At 52.1% G+C, this 20,130-nt stretch overlaps 1 protein-coding gene and 1 pseudogene across 7 annotated transcripts in view; both read right to left on the reverse strand.

Moving 5' to 3' along the window:
- The window catches only part of PTPRN2 (protein tyrosine phosphatase receptor type N2), an 822,826-nt gene that overhangs the window by 542,397 nt on the left and 260,299 nt on the right, over positions 1–20,130 (reverse strand). The window lies entirely within an intron of this gene.
- On the reverse strand, positions 3,497–3,626 carry LOC118519569 (U4 spliceosomal RNA; annotated as a pseudogene).

Raw genomic sequence — 20,130 nt, forward strand, 5'->3', positions numbered from 1 at the left:
CTCCGGCCACATGGCACACTGGAGGGGGGTAGTGGCAGCCCTCGAGGACAGGCTTCCTGAGCTCCGGGGACCTGCATGGCTTGTCCTGGGACAGGCCTCTCCTTTCCCTTTCAGGCTCCCGTGAAGGCTTCCACTCTGCCCTGCCCTGGAAGCCCAGGGTCTCCGACAAATCTGTTCACCCTGACATCAGAGGCTACACATCACTCCCTGCACACAGCAGTCTGCAACCAAAGGACCAGCTCTTGCAACATGACTGCCTGCCTGCCGCCCCCAGTGTGTGCCGGTCCTTCTCCCAAACCCCACCCTGCAGGCAAGGGAGGCAGGAAGGACCAGTTGGGCTTTTCCTTCTGAAACAGGAGGGGAGGCGCTTCTTGCTGGTGTCACAGCTCCAAGATGCCACCCGTGGATTGGGGACTGCAGGGTGCCAACCTAGGCGTCACCAAGGAGCCCCTCTGAGGTGCCAGCCTTATTCCCAGAGCATCCCTCTCTGCAAACAGCCTGCAGCCTCCACCCACAGGGCCTCCTGGTGCGTGTGGCTCTCAAAGCTGTTGAAACAAAAAGCAAGAGGATGCTCTTTTCAGATTACCACCCTCAGAAAACTCTAGGAGCCAAGATGGAGGAGAAACATCTATTCGCTCCTAGGGCTCTGAATAATCTCTATGAGGAGAGTATCATTTTACTTGCAAACCAAAGGAGAACCTGAAGGGAGAGTCCAGCCTTCTGGCTGGATTTCAACGGAACAATTGAGAACAATGATCTACTTGGTCAATAGTCAATAATCAGCAATTTGATTGTATTTCTTGAAACCCTTCCCACCCCAAAGACCTCCTGTCTGCCCGCACATCATTATTTTGGCCAATTCTTTCTCCTTTTCCATCTGCCCAGAAATGCTCTCTCAGATTACAGCCTTGAATCCTACCTTCTGTGTGTCCTTCTCCATCAGAGCGGCCTCCACCCTTCAGGGTTTCACTCTGCATACCCTTCCCCCCACCACCCTGCCCATGTTCTCCCCTCTACCACAGTCCAAACCACAGAAAAAGGCGCATCACGCCCACACACCCTGCAGCCCAGAGCTGCCCTCCTGCTCTGGCCCAGGGACAACTTCTCACAGATAACTCTATGAGTCTGTGAGCCTGCACCCTCATCCACCCATGCTGGGACTTCTTTCCCACTTCCTTCTCCTTCTTAGTGGGAAAAAACTGTCCCCATGTGGACAGCTCACTACCACTCTTCTCATGTCATGGGGTCCCAATGTCCTTCCTTACTTGGGTCAAAACTCCAACTAACCATAGAAGCAGTCTGCTCTACTGTTCCATCATGTAAACATTTGTGTATCCACGCACATATACGTACACATGAACACACACGTGTGTGTACACCCATCTTTCCATCCTTCAGGCCCTCCTGGGAAGCTGCTTGTGCTCTGGGTCAGGGTCTGAGTGCCTCCTGGTCTCCTGATCCAATGGTGCTTAATCCCACAGCCGTGCTCAACCACTGTTGTGGTCTGACTGAATTTTGAACACCACGGCCCAGTGGGGAGATGCATCAGCACATACATCACAAAGCATCACAGCCATGCCTATTGGTGCAGAGACAGGAGCAGGACACGGAGACAAGAGCTCAGCTGCACCCAGAGCACAGTGTGACGCGCTGCATGGGCAGGTGGAGAGGTGGGTGGAGAGGTGCCTTCCTGGGGAGGTGTGGAAGCAGGGGGAGCAGGTGGGCATGTGCTGACAGGGGAGCCATAAAAGGGAGAGGAAGCAAGGGGTCACACCTCCGGGGAGTTCATGATGCCTTCTGCTGTTCAACATGTCACGGCCCCTGACCACCGGCCACTGGACACCTGCCTTCAAGGATATCCTCTGCAGTGTAGCCTGACCCAATGAGGGTAGCCCACGATTGCGAGTGCTGGCTGCTCCTCACTAGCCCATGCTGCAGGCCACGCTGCCCTCCTGAGAGCCAAGGCTGCCCGAGGACTCCCTCCCACAACTGAAGTCATGCTCATAGGCACGTCAGCTCCAGCCATGAGACAGAGTTTGTAGAAGGAGCCTCTTTGGCTGCAGACATATAGCACTACTAACTCTTTAAAATAGGCCCTAAGGGTCATTCCTGCGCAGTGTGTCCCAGAGACCACTGACAAGAAACACAGGCCCTGCCCTTCCTTTAGAAATGCGTAGGCAAGGCCCAAACTGGGATCTGTGTCCTAACAGTGTTTATGCCACAATCAATTCTAACCCCTGGTAGCTTATGGGTGGGAAACAGGTGCAAGTTAGAATATGGATAGCAATAGAAAAAGGGAAACAAACAAAAGGCCTAGCTGCTCAGAGAATGAGACAGGACCGGGTGGCCTGCACGCAGGCAGCCCACACCGTGCTCTGGGCTCAGCACGGCCTCCAAGCAGCTGCTCGCAGGACGGGCTTCAGGATAAGGGAGTGCTCACCCAGGACTAAAGTGTTCAGAGTGTCAGGGGAGGTGCTGTCTGAGGAAGAAATATTTAGGATAAGCCCGAAAGGGAATAGAAGGGTTAGACAGAGAGTGAGCTGGGGTGTCAGGGTGGGAAGATGACCCAGCCCAAGGCAGGGAGCTCCAGGTGGGGTGGAGCTTGGGGAAGGCAGAAGGAAAGGGGATCAAAAGAAGCTAGGGAGGATCCAGTGTGTGGGAGCTAAGAGTGAGGCCAGTAAACCAGTGAGAAGACAGGTCTGCTCTAGGAACAGAAAGAAAGAAAATTTTGATGGAAGGGTGTCCGCTCAAGAGCAGCGCATCAGGAATATTTAACTATGGATAAACACCCAGTTTAGCTCCAGTTGTTGGCCGCTGCAGATAGCGCTGAGACTACTCTGCACAGACACCCTGGCTAATGTGCAAGGAAAGCCTAGGTCGATTCCTGATGGGAGCAACAGTAGGTCAGATGGCGCGTGAACTTAGGACTGGAGAATGACAAGTGTTTTCCCCTGGAAAGTCACGTCAATTTATATTCTCATCAACTGTGTGTGAGAGTTACTATATTCTGCACCTCACCAGTCATCACCAAAAGTCTCATTTTTGTCAATCTGTTAAGAAACAAATTCTATCTCGTTGTTTTGGTTTGTTTCTCTTCAATTATGAACGAGGCTGAATGTTTTATATATTTACAGGTGACTCATATGCCTGTTCATGCAAACTGCCTGCCCCCAGCTCTGCCACGTTCCAATTGCCTTGTACCGTTTGTCACATTCCTTTGTAGGACATCTCCACACTTGAAAGGTTGGGTCTTTGCCAGACCTCTACTCTTGCAACTTTTCTTATAATACCTTTTTGTATTCAATATTTTAAAAGTTTTGTATCATCAAATGTACTACTCTTTCCATTTATGGCTTTTTAGTTTTATATCACAGTTAAAAATGGCTCCCACAATATAAATCAAACTCACACTTTCTACTACAAACTTTTTATATTACTATCATTTAAGTTATTGATCCATTTGAAATTCATTTTTGCTTAAAAAAATAAGAACTCAGATACTTTTCCCCAAAACAATTACAACACAATTTATTGAACAATTTGTCTTCTTCTTATTGATTTTCAATTAGCAATAATCGCGCCTCAGATAAACCTCATTGGCTACGATACTGCCACTGCGAAAAGCTCTTCCTATTGATTTAAAAGTCCATCTGTATCACACTCGAATTCCATGTGTATTTGAGTCTATTTCTGGATTCTGCTGTTTTACTAAAAAGCTATGAAGCAAAGTGCTTAACTTGAAAACTTTCAATATTTATCTATAACCTGGAATCCTTTATTTATTTTTTTTTAATTTTATTATGTTACGTTAGTCACCATACATCATTAGTTTTTGATGTGGTGATCCACGATCCATTGTTTTCATATAACACCCAGTGCTCCATGCAGTACGTGCCCTCCTTAACACCCATCACCGGGCTAACTCACCCCCCTCCCCCCTCCCCTCTAAAACCCTGTTTGTTTCTCAGAGTCCATAGTCTCTCATGGTTCATCTCTCCCTCGGATTTCCCCTCCTTCATTTTTCCCTTCCTTCTCCTAATGTCCTCCATGCTATTCCTTATGTTCCACAAATAAGTGAAACCGTATGATAATTGACTTTCTCTGCTTGACTTATTTCACTTAGCATAATCTCCTCCAGTCCCATCCATGTTGATGTAAAAGTTGGGTATTCATCCTTTCTGATGGCTGAGTAATATTCCATTGTATAAATGAACCACATCTTCTTTATCCATTCATCTGTTGAAGGGCATCTCGGCTCCTTCCACAGTTTGGCTATTGTGGACATTGCTGCTGTGAACATTGGGATGCATGTGCCCCTTCTTTTCACTACATCTGTGTCTTTGGGGTAAATACCCAGGAGTGCAATTGCTGGGTCATAGGGTAGCTCTATTTTTAACTTTTTGAGGAACCTCCACACTGTTCTCCAAAGTGGCTGTACCAACTTACATTCCCACCAACAGTGTAAGAGGGTTCCCCTTTCTCCACAACCTCTCCAACATTTGTTGTTTCTTTCCCTGTCCATTTTTGCCATTCTAACTGGTGTAAGGTGGTATCTCAGTGTGGTTTTGATTTGAATTTCCCTGATGGCTAATGATGAACATTTTTTTCATGTGTCTGTTAGCCATTTGTATGTCTTCTTCAGAGAAGTGTCTGTTCATGTCTTCTGCCCATTTTTTGACTTCATTATTTGTTTTTTGGGTGTTGAGTTTGAGAAGTTCTTTATAGATCTTGGATATCAGGCTTTTATCTGTAGTGTCATTTGCAAATATCTTCTCTCATTCTGTGGGTTGCCTCTTTGTTTTGTTGACTGTTTCCTTTGCTGTGCAGAAGCTTTTTATCTTGATGAAGTCCCAAAAGTTCATTTTTGCTTTTGTTTCACTAGCCTTTGGAGATGTATCTTGAAAGAAGTTGCTGTGGCCGACGTCAAAGAGGTTACTGCCTATGTTCTCCTCTAGGATTTTGATGGATTCCTGTATCACATTGAAGTCTTTCATCCATTTTGAGTTTATCTTTGTGTATGGTGTTAGAGAATGGTCGAGTTTCATTCTTCTGCATGTGGCTGTCCAATTTTCCCAGCACCTATTATTGAAGAGACTGTCTTTTTTCCATTGCATATTTTTTCCTGCTTTGTCAAAGATTATTTGACCATAGAGTTGAGGGTCCATATCTGGGTTCTCTATTCTGTTCCATTGGTCTATAGGTCTGTTTTTGTGCCAGTACCATGCTGTCTTGGTGATCACAGCTTTGTAATATAGCTTGAAATCAGGCAACGTGATGCCCCCAGCTTTGTTTTTCTTTTTCAACATTTCCTTGGCGATTCGGGGTCTTTTCTTTTTTCTTTTTTTTTTTTTTTTAAAGATTTTATTTATTTATTTGACAGAGAGAGAGAGAGCACAAGTAGGCAGAGTGGCAGGCAGAGGGAGAGGGAGAAGCAGGCTCCCCGCTGAGCAGGGAGTCAGACGTGGGGCTCGATCCCAGGACCCCAGGATCATGACCTGAGCCGAAGGCAGCCGCTTAACAACTGAGCCACCCAGGCGCCCCAATCTTTTCTGATTCCATACAAATTTTAGGATTGTTTTTTCCAGCACTTTGAAAAATGTCATTGGAATTTTGATCGGGATGGCATTGAAGGTATAGATTGCTCTGGGTAGCATAGACATTTTAACAATGTTTATTCTTGGGACGCCTGGGTGGCTCAGTTGGTTAAGCGACTGCCTTCGGCTCAGGTCATGATCCTGGAGTCCCGGGATCGAGTCCCGCATCGGGCTCCCTGCTCGGCAGGGAGTCTGCTTCTCCCTCTGACCCTCCCCCCTCTCATGCTCTCTCTCTATCTCATTCTCTCTCAAATAAATAAATAAAATCTTTAAAAAAAAAAAAAAAAAACAAACAATGTTTATTCTTCCAATCCATGAGCATGGAATATTTTTCCATCTTTTTGTGTCTTCTTCAATTTCTTTCATGAGTGTTCTGTAGTTCCTAGAGTATAGATCCTTTACCTCTTTGGTTAGGTTTATTCCGAGGTATCTTATGGTTTTTGGTGCTATTGTAAATGGAATCGTTTCTCTAATTTCTCTTTCTACAGTTGCATTGTTAGTGTATAAGAAAGCAACTGATTTCTGTGCATTGATTTTGTATCCTGCCACATACACCTGGAATCCTTTAAATGGCACTGACATTACACATTTCTTGAAGAACTGAAATAATTTACCTGTAAGACCTTAGAGGCCTGGTGCTTCGAGGCTGGGCCGGCCTGGTGGGCACGGGGTAAACCCAAAGTCCTGTGGCAGCTGTGATTGCCTCTGCCATGTTCCAACTGCCTTGTACCATTTCACAGCCTCCATTGTCTCTGGTCAGATTTTATAACTTGTTTCTTTAAAAAGAATTTATTTCATGCAGACTTTCTAAATGTATTTGCATGCTTTTACAAAGTACTCACTTATGATTATCTTCTTTAATATTATTATTCTATTTTTAATATCGTTGTGCATCTAACTTTGTGTGTTTCTGTGTTATCTCTCTTTTTTCTTGATTAGGCTAGCTGACAGTTTGTTCATTTTCTTGTTCTTTTCTCCTAAAGACCTGGCTCTTACCAGTATTCACCAATTCTACTGACTCTTCATAATTAACTCATCCATTAACTTCTGCTGTTTATTATTTCTTCTTCTTCTTCTTTTTTTTTAGAGCTACAGAGAGAGCGACAGAGCATGATGAGTGGGGGACAGGGAGCAGAGGGAGAGAGAACCCTAAGCAGGCTCCACGCTGCACACAGAGCCTGACGCAGGGCTTGATCTCATGGCCCTGAGATCACGACCTGACCCGAACGAAATCAAGAGTCAGACGCTCAAATGACTGAGCCACCCAGGTGCCCTTTTATCATTTAATTCTTATGCTTTCCTCAAGTGTGTCTTGTTCTTTTTCCAACTTCTTAACTTGTATGCTTTACTCATTCACCCCTAACCTTTCTGTTTTAGGTAACATGGGGACAGCTCTTAAGGGCTGATCTGCACCGTCTGCTCTCTTGGCCCTTACCTCCCGACCATGGCCAGAAGAGCCAGATGCTCACGGGGGGCTGGTGGTGACCCATCCTGGCTGGTGAAAAGGACAGCAGTGTACTGGGAGAGATGTGCTGGCTCTTGCGGAAACTCATTTCCTTTGCTATAAAACAAAAAACCACTCAAGGAAAATTTCTTTGTCTCTATTCTTCCCTCATTCATCACAAATGTGATATCTGAACAGCACAGACATATTGGGGTCATCAGGTAACAAGAATAAGGATGAAAAGCCTGAAGAAGAGCCAATGTGCTAAGGCCCACAGACACAGGAGCATAAGTGTGGGTCTTTGCTGACATTGCTGGGCCCGGCTGGCCCAGTCAGCAGGTGTCTACTTCCAGCTTCCTGCCGGGGCAGCTGCAGCTGCTTCATGCACAGTTGGGTCTCCTTACTCTCAGCTGAGAGCATCCCCACCTATAAAGGAGCGTATGCAACAAAGTCTGTGGCCCTTCCTCTGAGCCCTGCTTTAGCCAAAGTCCATCCGTTAATGTAACAAATTTTTTTATCATGGCTACTTCCTCCACATTCTTTCCTACCTGGAGCTGTTCCTGAGGAAGCCTTGACTCTGCAGGTACAACAGTGGCTGCCTTCAGGAACCCAGCCATCTTCTAGTAGGTGTATCAAGACGTCCTTGAGTCCTTTCTCACTTGATATTCCTCCTGTAACTTTGCCAAATGTCTTACTCACTCTCTGCCTGAAAGTCCATTCCCAAAACTCTGCCGAAGGACCCCAGCCTCAGACTCTTCCAAAAATGGCTGCCCAGCGGTACCCCCCACACTCCGCCCCCGTGTGTCCTCTTCAGCCCCTCTCCTGAATGCAAACTGGTAGAGAACCCATCGGGAAGGCTGCCCTCAGGTGCTCTGCTCTCAGTGGGTATCCCTCCTGCTCCGGTTCTCACAGAAGACCTTTTATTTTTCCTGTGGTCCACATTTTGATTAAACTTCCATCAGCTCTACAGAAATGTATCTTTGCCTGTTCACCATCCTTCTGCTTTGCACCCCTGCGTCTTCACCCAAAGGGACTCCCCCAGCTGGCCATTCATGTAAGACTGTCCCGTGTCCTGTTTGGGGAGGATGAGGCATGACCCAAGCAGACTCCACTCCTGTGGGACTGTCCATCTTCTCTAGGACCAATGCCCGATTTTCCTTATTCTTACTTATTTGTCTATTCTGGCCTGCTTGTTGTGCGTATTGTGAAACTTTGCGGAAACATCTTGAGACGTAGTTTCTCACGCCACCTAGACCAGAAGCCCCAGCCATGAGGGTTCTCCCATGAGCAGGCGCTGACAGGCCTGTGTTGAGCAACATCTTGGGCATCGCCGTCAGGAAGAAGATGGTGTGGAGTGAGTTAAAGTCAACTAAATAGGGGTGCCTGGGTGGCTCAGTTGTTAAGCGTCTGCCTTCAGCTCAGGTCATGATCCCAGGGTCCTGGGATCGAGCCCTGCATCAGGCTCCCTGCTCAGCGGAAAGCCTGCTTCTCCCTCTCCCATTCCCCCTGCTTGTGTTCCCTCTCTTGCTGTGTCTCTCTCTGTCAAATAAATAAAATCTTAAAAAAAAAAAGTCACCTAAATAATCCTAACAGGGTAAGCAGGACACAGCAGGATCAGGAGACCACAGGAAGGCCTCTGGGCGGCAGCACCACACACACTTTGCTCTGAAAGGCCCTCCCACATGCCTCTTCCTTCCAAAGCAGAACACTTGTATCAGTCACGAACTTCAGTCGGGTGGATGCAGAACTTCCAGAGAAACTTGGAGAAGTAGAGGATTGCTCAAGGTGGACAGAGAGAATAAGAGCACCAGCTGACATGCCGCAGAAGCAGGTGGGAGGAAATGCAGGGAAGAGAGCATGTGACCTCTTGTCCTCCCTCAGCTCCTGCAGCCCCCCACCTCCCCACCCCACCCCGTGCTACAGGAACAGGTACAAAGTCCTGATGCCCCATCAGAAGCAAGAGGAAGAACGTAAGTTGGCTTCTATAACATCTGCATGAGACTGTCTTCCCCAAGGGCAAGAATATCTCTCTGAGAAGGAAGAGCAGTATATTTCTATTACCTTGAAAACTGCACAATGTGACATGCTTCACGGCTTGGAAAAGGCTGCTGAAAAGGATCTGTTAAGAGGAGTCCCAAGAGGAGTAGCAACCCCTTTCCTGTGGATCCCACTTCCTCCCAAGCTGGGACAAGGGTGATGAACCTCCTCAACCTCCACCAGGGACCAGACACAACTGCACGTGTGTGTGCATGCGTTTGTATGTATGTGTGAGTGTGCATATGTGCTCGTGTGTGCACTCGTCTGTTATATGCATGTACATTTGTGTTTGCATGTGTGTGCCTGTGCATATGTACTGTGCCCATGCATGTGCGCATGTGTGCATTTTCATGTTACACGCATGTTGTCGTGTGAGCCTGTGTGTGCATTTGTATGTGCGCGGGCATGCATGTGTGCATCTGTGTATGCATTTGCTTGTGTGCATGTTGTCTGCATGTGTGTACGTGCATGTGTGTGTGCATGGCTGTGCAGGTGAGTGCATGTAAGAACCTGTGTGTCACATGCATGTGCGTGTATGTTCACACTGTCTGCATGAGTGTGGGCACACGTGTGTGTCTTTGTGTCTGCATGTGTGTACGTGCATGTGTGTGTACACAGCTGTGCAGGTGAGTGCATGTAAGCACCTGTGTGTCACATGCATGTGCATGTACGTGTATGTTCACACTGTCTGCATGAGTGTTGTGTGCACACGCATGTGTGTCTGCATGGTGCGTATGCATGTGTGTGCACCTTCATGTGTATGTGGATGCACAGGCATGTGCGCACATGTGTAGATCATAATGTGCACGTGAGATTTAGAATGCCTACATGCCTCACAGACAAAAGCTTTTTTTCTATCCAGGGGGCTTTGGAGGCACATATCACCGCAGTCACCAGATGTTTTAAAACTCAGCAAAGCAAAGCAAATTATCAGTACTGAGGGCTCTTGAGCAAGGATGCTGCCATGAGCGTCCCATGTTTGCTGCTGGCTTGGCTGAAGATCTCCTATCAGTTCCTGCAAGATTGCCTTCTCAGCACACAGCTCAAATTTTATTAAGTAATTCCACGGGGAAATAAGGTTTTATATACAAAACTTTGCTTTATAAATAATTTGTCAGTAATGTATGGTAATGCCCACATTCATAAATCATGGTTAACGGAAACCACGAATCTGGCAGGATACAACTTTTCCTGAAAACCTAGAAAAACAGTCCATTGGAATAAAGCCCAGAAGGGCTATAAAACTGAAGTGCATGCTTCCACAAACTCCAAAACAAAAACAATCATAAGATTCTCTTTTACAGACATTCAAGTGCTTATACTAAGGTTAAAATCCTTGCACACCTAACACACACTCACACACAAATACATATTAGCTGTTGCCACTGGAGCTTCATGGGGTCGATCACAGCAAGACCACCTTGACTCAGGACAGTGGCTGCAGGAAAGCCCATGTGCTACCGCTCAACACCTCCCAGAAAGTGGCACTGGTGGACAGGGTTTATCATCCTGAACATGGTAAAAAGACTAGTCTGGAAAACCCACAACCCTAAGCCAGTCCATAAAGCCCATCAGCAGCATCAGCAGGGAACAGGAAGGCCAAGGACGCCTGCTGTTGCCTCCCATGAGAGACCAAGGGACAGCAGAGCCGGAGGGCGGCAGACGGAACACAACAGGAAGACCTGCAGCCCAGGGTCAGCTCCGCGCCCCAGAGCCCCTGGAGTGGGAGCCCTGGGACCATTCTAACGGGAACCTGGGTGTCCAACACAACTAGACAGCACCCCGACTTGGACTGCTTACATTTCTGTTAGTTGTTGACATGATGGCCCTCCGAGAAGGACAACTGGCTTCCTTCCCAACGGCCCAGAGGATGCCGTGGGAAGTGAAAAGCTGTGCCCATGCACACCGCAGGCCAGCAGGGTGGCTGGGGGTGAGCGGGAGAGGCAGGGGTTAGCAAGTAAGCAGACAGTCGGTGAGCAGGCAGAAGAGGCTCCCAGGAGGACACCAAGGACAGAGGAGTTCCCGAAATTGAGATGAGACTGCCCAGAAAAGAAGAACAGCATGTGAGATTGTGGGGGGCTCCTCCTCCCCGAAGTAACGTGTGTGGTTGCTGGCAGGAAGCCTACACAAATTCTAGGAGCACTGAGCTAAAACTGATGAGGGTGCAGAGGGGTGTGGGGATGGGGGTCACGGAGGCACGGGAGGCGTACTCATACACATACCACAGGTGCCCTCACGTGCACACACGTGCACACACGCTAATGTACTCACATGCACACATGCATCCACATGTATATTCACACAGAAACACATGTGTGCACACGGGCACCCTCCTCCACCCCTCCTGCTCTTCTGTGGCTGAGGGAAGGACAGTCAGGCCTCAGGTGCCTCTTCCTGGGCAGGGAGGCAGGCCCTTCAGCCGTGGATGGCATGGGTCTCCTGCACTTCTGAGCTGAATGACTGTGGCCCTCGGCCTCCTCAGAGCTATTGTCATGAAGGACCCTTGCTCTCCAACAGAATGGCTTCTTAACTCCCTGTGCTGCCCAGCTTTGCGGGTCCCATTCGCTTCTGGTAAGCTCTACTTGGCTGTCACTGTGTGCGCCTCTCCCACCCACGAGCAGAGAGCTGGCGGGGCCCAGGCCCGGAACCGGGCTCTGCTCCTGAGTCTTCCAGTCCCCTGGCAGCTGGAGGGCAAAGACTCTGCGCTCCGTGGGGTTCTGAGTCAGTCTGCGGCTGCGTCCAGGTCCCACCGCCCTCTCTCACCAGGCCCTGCCTTCCAGGAAGCCAAGCCGGTGCACTGCTCTGAGGGTTTGCCAGTGAGGTGCCCTAGGGTCGCAAGTGGCGCGGGGCAAATACAGCCTCTCAGCAGACGAACGCCTCCCCTGCCCAGGTTCAAAGACGCGTGGAAACTGACTGGAAAGCTGAAGGACGGCTGATCCAGATGCCGGAAGTTACTAGCCTCTCTGCCTTCACATACTCAGCTGCCTGGTGCTGGGCTTCGCCGGTAACTACAGTCCTTCCTTAAATTCACGTCGAGTCTTAGCCTGACCACTCTTACACTTGGACGTCCTCATTTCATACTCTGGGAAGGGCTATTTAGAAGGAGGTCACACGGTTAGGATGTAAGTCTCCCACTTCTGGGCCTGTGGCTATCACCGCCTCTGGATCAACAGCTGAGCCACCGTAGGGAGTGCAAAAAACATCTGTTTAGGGTGGACAATACGTCCTAAGTATGTCATGCTACGGACAAAACTTTCTGATTTGGCAGAGAAAATAAGACACCTAGAGTTGAAGATTTATCTGTGCACTGTTTATATTCACTACTCCAAGTGAGGTGTTAGAGGGCGTTCACTTACCGGCACTTCCTACATACAGTGTGTTACGAGGTCTTCACAATGTGACGTTTAAATCTCATGGCTCTGAGATGGCTCTTCTAAGCCTGGCTCCCCCATCACACCACGAACTATTCGTTCCACCAGGGGCTGGCACAGCAGGTCCTATGGAGTACTGTCTGCTCCAACCAGAGGTGGGCATTCTCCCCTCTATCCCCTCTGCCGGACCACTCTGCACATGACCCTGTTGTGGCCAAGGCATCCCATCCTCTGGGTGGCCTTCTTCCCCCCACTGTGGGAGGAGGGGACCCCGGTGCTCTCATCATTCCCTCACATGTGCTCCTGAAGCCCGCAGCCTGGCAGCTGGAGGTCAAGGGAAGGCACATGTGTTGCCCATGAGAGCAAACCCTGGCACAGTGTGGACTCACAAACACTGGGGGAAAGGAAGGAATGAAGGACCCAGTGGGAAGAGGACCAGGCACGCATCTCTGAAAGGCTCTGGCGGGGGCGACCCACTCCTCCATGAACAGGTGTTGGGTTGAGACCCCCTAAAGCCCACCACATGAAACACAGAACCAGAGTCCTCACTGTGGGGTGTGTTCACCCGGTTCCTCTCCCCCGGGGTCAGATTCAGGGGCACAAAGATGGGCAGGGGCTCCCTTCCCAATGGGCTAAACACAGATAGCACAGATCCTGCCTTTCTGTGTGAGGAAGCGCATTCTTCCACAGGAGACGCCAGGTCTTCTTTGAATGCGCCCCTTTGGTGTTTATGACCAGTTCAGTGGGATCCCGATAGTATCTCACATCTGTTCCACTCTCATGCTTTCTCCAAGCACTTCAGTCCATGACCTCCCTGGGACCTCAAGGCTCTTTCTCCAGGACCCACCCAAGACCTCAAAATAGAAGCCAGAAGAGAGGTGCATCTCCCTGATCCTTCCTGCTCGGTGGGTTCTGAGGACCAGAGAGATGCCATCTCACTCTGTTAGACTTTGTGTGAGTGCACACGGGTGTTTAAATTCAGGGGCCCAGGGAAGCATGCAGGGGGCACCGGGGGCCGGCGTACCCTCAGAGCACTGCCGTCCATCAGGCTGCCAGCCAGAGCCCGGCTCAAATCCAAGCGCTGCCGTCTTCAACGTTAACAAGGACCCAATGGCACCCCCTTCAAAGGTGGGAGAAGCCCAAAAGGCTTGGCTGTCTCACTGAGGCTTCTCAATGATCCAAGCTGCTTTGTCACAAAAGCTCCAACTGTCAGCTGGAATGGACAGATGTCTCCTGAGGCCCGCGGTGTGTCTTGGAGTAGGAAAATCAGAAATAGCGCACCAGAGAAGGGAGCCTTGGTGAGCCAGCTCGAGGGGTGAAGCTCCTCCCAAAGCTTGGGTGTGTTTTCAGAGCGTGAATGAGATGGGTTCCCTTGTTGGCACGGTCGAGTAGGCTTCCTTCCTCCTCTCTTTGCAGGGACATGGGAAGTGGTCCTGGTGGGAAGACAGTAGAAAGCTCGGCCTCCTGCCTACTGCCTCACCTGAGAGGCTCCGGGGTGGGGACAGTAAGTCTCCTCTCGTGAGCAGGCAGCAGGGTCGTGTGAAGGTTTGGGGGTGGGTTCAGCCCCGGCTCTGCCCAGGGCAGGGAGAGTGCAGTGCTGTGCTCCTGCGGGAGACACGCTGTGTGGTGGCCTCCGGGCACAGGCAGGCAGCTCACCGCCCTGGGGCCCCTGATCCCCGCGGAGAGGCCAAGTCGGAGGGCCGGGTGGAGGGGGGGCTCGGATAGCCAGGCCAGGCAGCACAATGGCCTCAACACAGCAAATCCACAAGTTCTGCCGCCTAGACCCAGGATCTTGAGTGAAACAAAGGTGCAAGACACCCTCAGGGGGATTGGACCACCCACTTCCCTTCCTGTTAGCTCTGCCTGACATGGTGAACGCACGTGGCCCAGATGAAGGCCCCATCCCCGAAGACACAGGCCCGTCCACTATCCTCTAAACTGCACCGAGAGCCAGGTCCTCTAGGTGAGTACTGGCAGCGCCCACAGCCTGCGCCCACCATCCTGGCCCATTCAGCCTCACCTCTCCGCTTCGAGCTTCCAAATAAGTTAAAAATAAATGAAATAATCAGCTAGATGAAACACTTTCCTTTAAACGGGTCCTTTCTTGATATCCAGAAACACCCCATACTGAATCCATCTTTGATTTCACTGGACGCCCTGGAAGTCAGAGGTCACATGGTGGAATGGACGCCCCACACTGCAGCCCTTTCCAAGTGGCAACGGGTTACAATAAGGACGCCGAGGGCCTGGGCCCTCTTCCGACCTCCTCTCCACAGCACAGCTGCAGATCTCACCTCTGGGCATCACGGAGTGCGACCAGGAGGCCAGAGCTGCTCCCCAGTCACTGTGGTTGGTCAGCTCTCCCTGGGCCTGGACACCGTGTCAACAGACCCAGAGGCAGGGGCAGCAGGCCCTTCAGCCCCTGCCCAGTACCTCTCGAACGTTCCCCAGCCTCAGAGAGAAGCTGAGCAAGCCAGACTCCAGGGCAAGAGAAGGAGATAAGAATAGGGAAGAGCCAGAACATTCTGTCGGATCAAAGGCCGCCCTTGGAGGACAGCAGGGCACAGAGCTGACCTGTCCCGAGGACTCCGGACAGTGGCCCTCGCAAGGTGCGTCCGGCAGCGCCTAGGTCAACCCCAGAAAGGAGAGTGGGGCCTGCGCAGACCAGGCCTCAGGACAGGGCGGTCCCCACGCTACACCTTCAGGCAGCGCAGAGTGGAAAGCTCGGTTACTCTGAAGACTGAATTCAGAGTCGGTTTGATAACCACTTAAAGATGGAATCCAAATAGGCCAAATTAAAAAACAATTCGTCCACAGGCCAGATGGCAGGGAGGAGCGGTGACATTATCTCAACTGTCTGCTCACGTGGGTGCTGACAAGGCGCTTGCTGCCGGCGGGGGGCCCCAGACCAGGGCGGCTGTGGATCCGACTCCCGCATCCCAGACCCGCTGCTACTTCCCCTTCTCTTTGCTGCTAAGGGCGGAGGAGGGTAGTGTGAACGCCTGACTTACTTGCAAGCTCTGTCTCTAAGGACTAATGCGTCACGCAGCCGCTGCTTGCGGACACTCAGGAAGCTCTCCGGTGCACGGGGCTCAGGAGTGTGCACACCTTGCTGCGTCCTCTCAGACACTGCTTCCCCTGCAAGGAGCCGCAGAGGGTCGGGGGCACGGGCAGCGCTCGCACGCAGGGTGGGTACCGTCATCGGCCTCCGCGAAGCTGGCTGGCCAGGAACACGACCAGTACAGTGTGCGTGCACTCCATCGTGAGTGTCATGAGGGGACTGAGCCCCTCGTGCACCTGCAGTGCTCGTGGGCAACACCCCGGACCTGCCCAAGGAGTGCCGCGTGCCAGGAGCCCCCTGGGCACTGACACTCTGCACCTCAGAGCTGCAGGGATTCTGAGCAGAGATGTGCGTGGGCGCCACACCCCGTGGGGCCTGTCCTGCTGAGGGCGGCTGAGCCTGGGCGCTGGGGACAGTGGACACAGGATTGTGCCTTGGGGCTTGAGCTGAACATCCTAACTACCTTTTCTGGACAAAGTCAGGATCCTGGGCTCCTTCTCTCCCTCCTCCTTGTGTAATTTAAGGAGATCCAACTTAGAAACATTTTTTGAATAACTTGAACACACGCACACCTTAGTGCTCAGGTCTGTGGACAACCCAAGGACAGCAAACAAAATCCAGCCTCTATGGCTTTTCTCCTTCTGCTGTCTCTCTGGCAAGGACCTGGAGCATTTCCTTACGCTATGAACTGTGCCTGTAATGCTAGAAATATTACTTCCTGCCCCTAACATCAGCCCTGCCCCCCCCCCCCGCCCCGTGGGCCTCGTGAAAGTTGGACAGTGGACTCCACCTGGCCTGTCATCGGAGCATTCGCTGGATGTCTGTGACACAGAACCTGCACTGAGCCCACCGACCGCACCTGGGGACATCTGTGCTGTGGTCGGTGGAATGTTCATGGTGCAGGATGCTCAACTCTCCGCAGACCACGGAGGGAGGGGGCCGGCAGCAAGCACAGCCCCCGTGTGACGGCTACTAGAGGTTCTTCCGTGGGTCGGCGATGCAAGCTGGCCCGGGACCGCGTGCGAGGGCCGAGCACAGAGCACCTGGTTACTGGCAGCGGCTGCCGGGCCTGAAAGCTGCAGCTTTTCAAAACTGTGTGCTGTGCGTCTCCGGTGTGTTCTCAAGGGGGGCACAGTGGCTGCCACCCAGCTTTCAGCAGTGGGATCCGGAATCGAGAAGCGCTCGGGGGCATCGTCACCATCCCCAGCCACCCCCTGCCCCCCACATCCACTGGATGGTTCTTTGGGCAAAACGCACTGAGGGCCTGTTCTTGGGGACACAGGAGACGGGGGGGCTGGAGCACCAGGTCCTCACAGAGACGGTCCTCAGGCCCTGCACCTCCGAAAGCAGCCCTCACCTGACAGGTGGTAGGCAGGCTAAGCCCTGCTGGTGGGAGGGGCGGCCGCAGGCTACACTTGGTGAATTTTTGCACCGATCCTCCCTGGAGCTGGTGAAAACCGGGAGGCCACTGTCCCACACGTGGACCTTAATGGTGGCGCCCACTGCAGCTGTCTTCCTTGAGCCCTTTCTGGGTGGCAAGTGTGAGAGGTGGGAGCAGTCGGGGGGGCAGCACGGACACGGCCCCCATTTGGGTGCTCAGGGGGCGCCTGGCGGCCTCACGTGCGGGTCTGATTTGCGCTTCTCTGTAACCGACCGAACGCCTTCTCACATACGCCCGCCAGATGCACACCTTCCTTTCTGAATGCCGGTCTTCTGCCCATTTTTCTGTTAGGCCGTCTACCTTTCCTTACTGAATTGTAATCAGCATATATTCTAGATGCATGTCCTTTATCAGATGTATGTGTGGCCATGTCTTCTCCAGCCTGTAAGCTGCCTTGTCTCTCTCTCTCTCTCAGTAGCATCTTTTGATGAAAAGAAGTTGTGACTTTAATATAACCCAGTGTATCAACTTACTCCTTTATGATAGCCCTAAAAATATTCCATCCAGCAAGACTGTGATCTGTGAGGAAAACCCTAATTTTAAAGCTATTTGAGCAAATTCAAATTGGGTTTTTAAGTCCCTGGGAGAGGGGAGAGGACAGGGAGAGCAGTGGACGCTTTAGGAAGAAAACTTTCTGTGCTGAGAATGAAAACAAGCTGCACAACATCTGAGAAGCCGTGCAGGACGAGAAACCCTGTTTATCAGCTCTTTTGGGACATCAGAGAAGAGTGAAGCCAGTCTGGGCTCTGGGAACTTGGGTCGCCTGTTCGAGGTTCTCAGATTGGAAGAGATAAAGCACAGTTTGGAGAGAGAGACACACTTTGGCCTCTTAGATCCTGAGCAGGAAAGCTCAGCGAATAGGAGGTTTGGAGAGGGGACCTGGCTTTCCCCGGGAAGAGGCTGTGGCCGTTCTTCTGTACTAACGTGAGGCAGGAACACAGAGCTGCAGCGCCAAGGCCCGCGGGCCTGTGTGTGGTCTCATGGGGCCTTCAGCCCTGCCTCTTCTGCCCTGGACCGTGACCGGCGGTCTTCCGCAGCAAGGGCAGCCCACTCACGGAGAATGAGTGCAGGGTGAGATCCTCGAACTCGTAGGACACAGACAGGGCGAGCTGGAGCCAACACAAGAGAAGACGTGGGGCCAGCTTGTAGGAGGGACTCTGGCAAGGCCCCTGTGACGGGAAGCCAGCCGGTAGCCAACCTGTGTGCTGCCCGGGGCAGGTCCTGCAGGCTAGAGGCAGACAGATGGACCAGAGCCAGAAGCAGAGAGCAGGGTCCACCCCCAGATTACCCGGAGTCGGTGGTCATGGCTGTGCTCCTGCAGGGAAATGGATGTTCCAGGCGGCTGCGCACCCCCACCCCGCGGGCTGAATGCCAGAGGAAACCGAGTCACGTTAGGGCCATGACGCTGGAAGCTTTGGCCGTAACTGGCTGAAGAAGGGCAAATGCTTCTGGGCCACCGTCTCTCCTGGAGGGCTCCCGGAAGAAGGACCGCGTGATGAAACTGAAGCGCAACCTCACAGACAGTGGCAGGCCAGTGGCTCTGTTCCTGGGCACTCCGGTCTGTGTCCTGAATGGGGCAGTCAGCTCTGAACCACCGGCGCCCGGGCCTGCAGACGAGCACTGGGGTCCTCAGACCACACGTGCTCTTGATGTAATCCGGTTCTTCACACACGGCACAGCTGACTGACTGAACATCCGCGACAGCCGTCAACACCGACCACGCTGGGCCAGCAGCAACGTGACACGGACGAGGACAACGACACCACTACCCGCAAAGCCTGGATCTGCTTGACACAGCACCTGAGGGCACGTGGTTCAGCAGGCCCCTCCCCTCAGCAGGCGGCTCAGGGGGCGGCCCGTGGAGGTGGGCAGGGGGCCCTGCGGCACGGTGAGGCCTGGCGCTCGGCTCAGGGGACAGCCCGTGGAGGTGGGCAGGGGGCCCTGCGGCACGGTGAGGCCTGGCGCTCGGCTCAGGGGACAGCCCGTGGAGGTGGGCAGGGGGCCCTGCGGCACGGTGAAGCCTGGCACTCGGCTCAGGGGGCGGCCCGTGGAGGTGGGCAGGGGGCCCTGCGGCACGGTGAAGCCTGGCACTCGGCTCAGGGGGCGGCCCGTGGAGGTGGGCAGGGGGCCCTGCGGCACGGTGAAGCCTGGCACTCGGCTCAGGGGGCGGCCCGTGGAGGTGGGCAGGGGGCCCTGCGGCACGGTGAAGCCTGGCGCTCGGCTTCTCTGTAGACGCTGCCGGTTCTTGGTTTCTGCACGCCAAGCTTTAGTAAACATTAATAACTCACTTGATGGACTACTAATAAGTACCTTTAATGACATGCCCCATGAATTTATTTGAAATTCTTTAAAGGTCACAACATGGACATCCACCGCCTAGGTCCGTCACAGCCCAAGCGCAGAATGTTCTTTCCAAACACTCCCGCAGTCTCCTGTCAGACAGGCCTCTGCTCAGCCTCCCCTGTAACTTTCAGACACAAGCAAGGGGGGGGAACACGCCCCAGGAGGACCTGGGGCACGAGAACCTTCAACTCAACCTCTCCCACATAAGCCCCTTCTCACGGCCTCCTCCGAGAAAGGCTCTGGTGGAAGTCTGAACCCGGAGTATCGACAGCTACCACGGCTATCCCTCCTCGCGTATCGGATGCGTCCCTGATGTTGGCACAAATTCTGGGGACCGGGGTCCACCAACGTCTTCCTTTTCACTTGCCTGAAGTACAACGCTGCTACTTTTGGCGGCTTTGGTATTGTTTTCACATGTGATAACTGGTTTGTTTCATATTATTTTCTATATTCGTTCTTATGAATGGATTATCTGACTAATTCCACCATTCGTGGAGTCCTGGCTGAGCATGAAGGCACCGAGGCAAGCAGGAAAAACATGCCTCAGGAGCTGGTGGGGGAGCTGAAGAAGCCTGGAGGAGAGAGGGAAGGGTCTAGGCTGAAATACATCTCCAGCCGGATGGAAGGGTCCTCATGACAACCAGAGCCCTGAGGAACGTCACTCCTCAGGAATGAGCCAGCCCAGGTCTCTGGGGGTCACTTCTCCGGCCACAGCCGTCTTCACACAAGGCAAACTCCACTTTTTGCAAACACGTGGATCAAGAATGAGAATGACCAGTACATTTTTAATAACTTGGATCACTGTGCAGTTCTTCGTTGACTGATTTTCTAAGTGGCTT

This window comes from Halichoerus grypus, chromosome 12 (genome assembly GCF_964656455.1).
Source record: "Halichoerus grypus chromosome 12, mHalGry1.hap1.1, whole genome shotgun sequence".
Lineage (NCBI taxonomy): Eukaryota > Metazoa > Chordata > Mammalia > Carnivora > Phocidae > Halichoerus > Halichoerus grypus.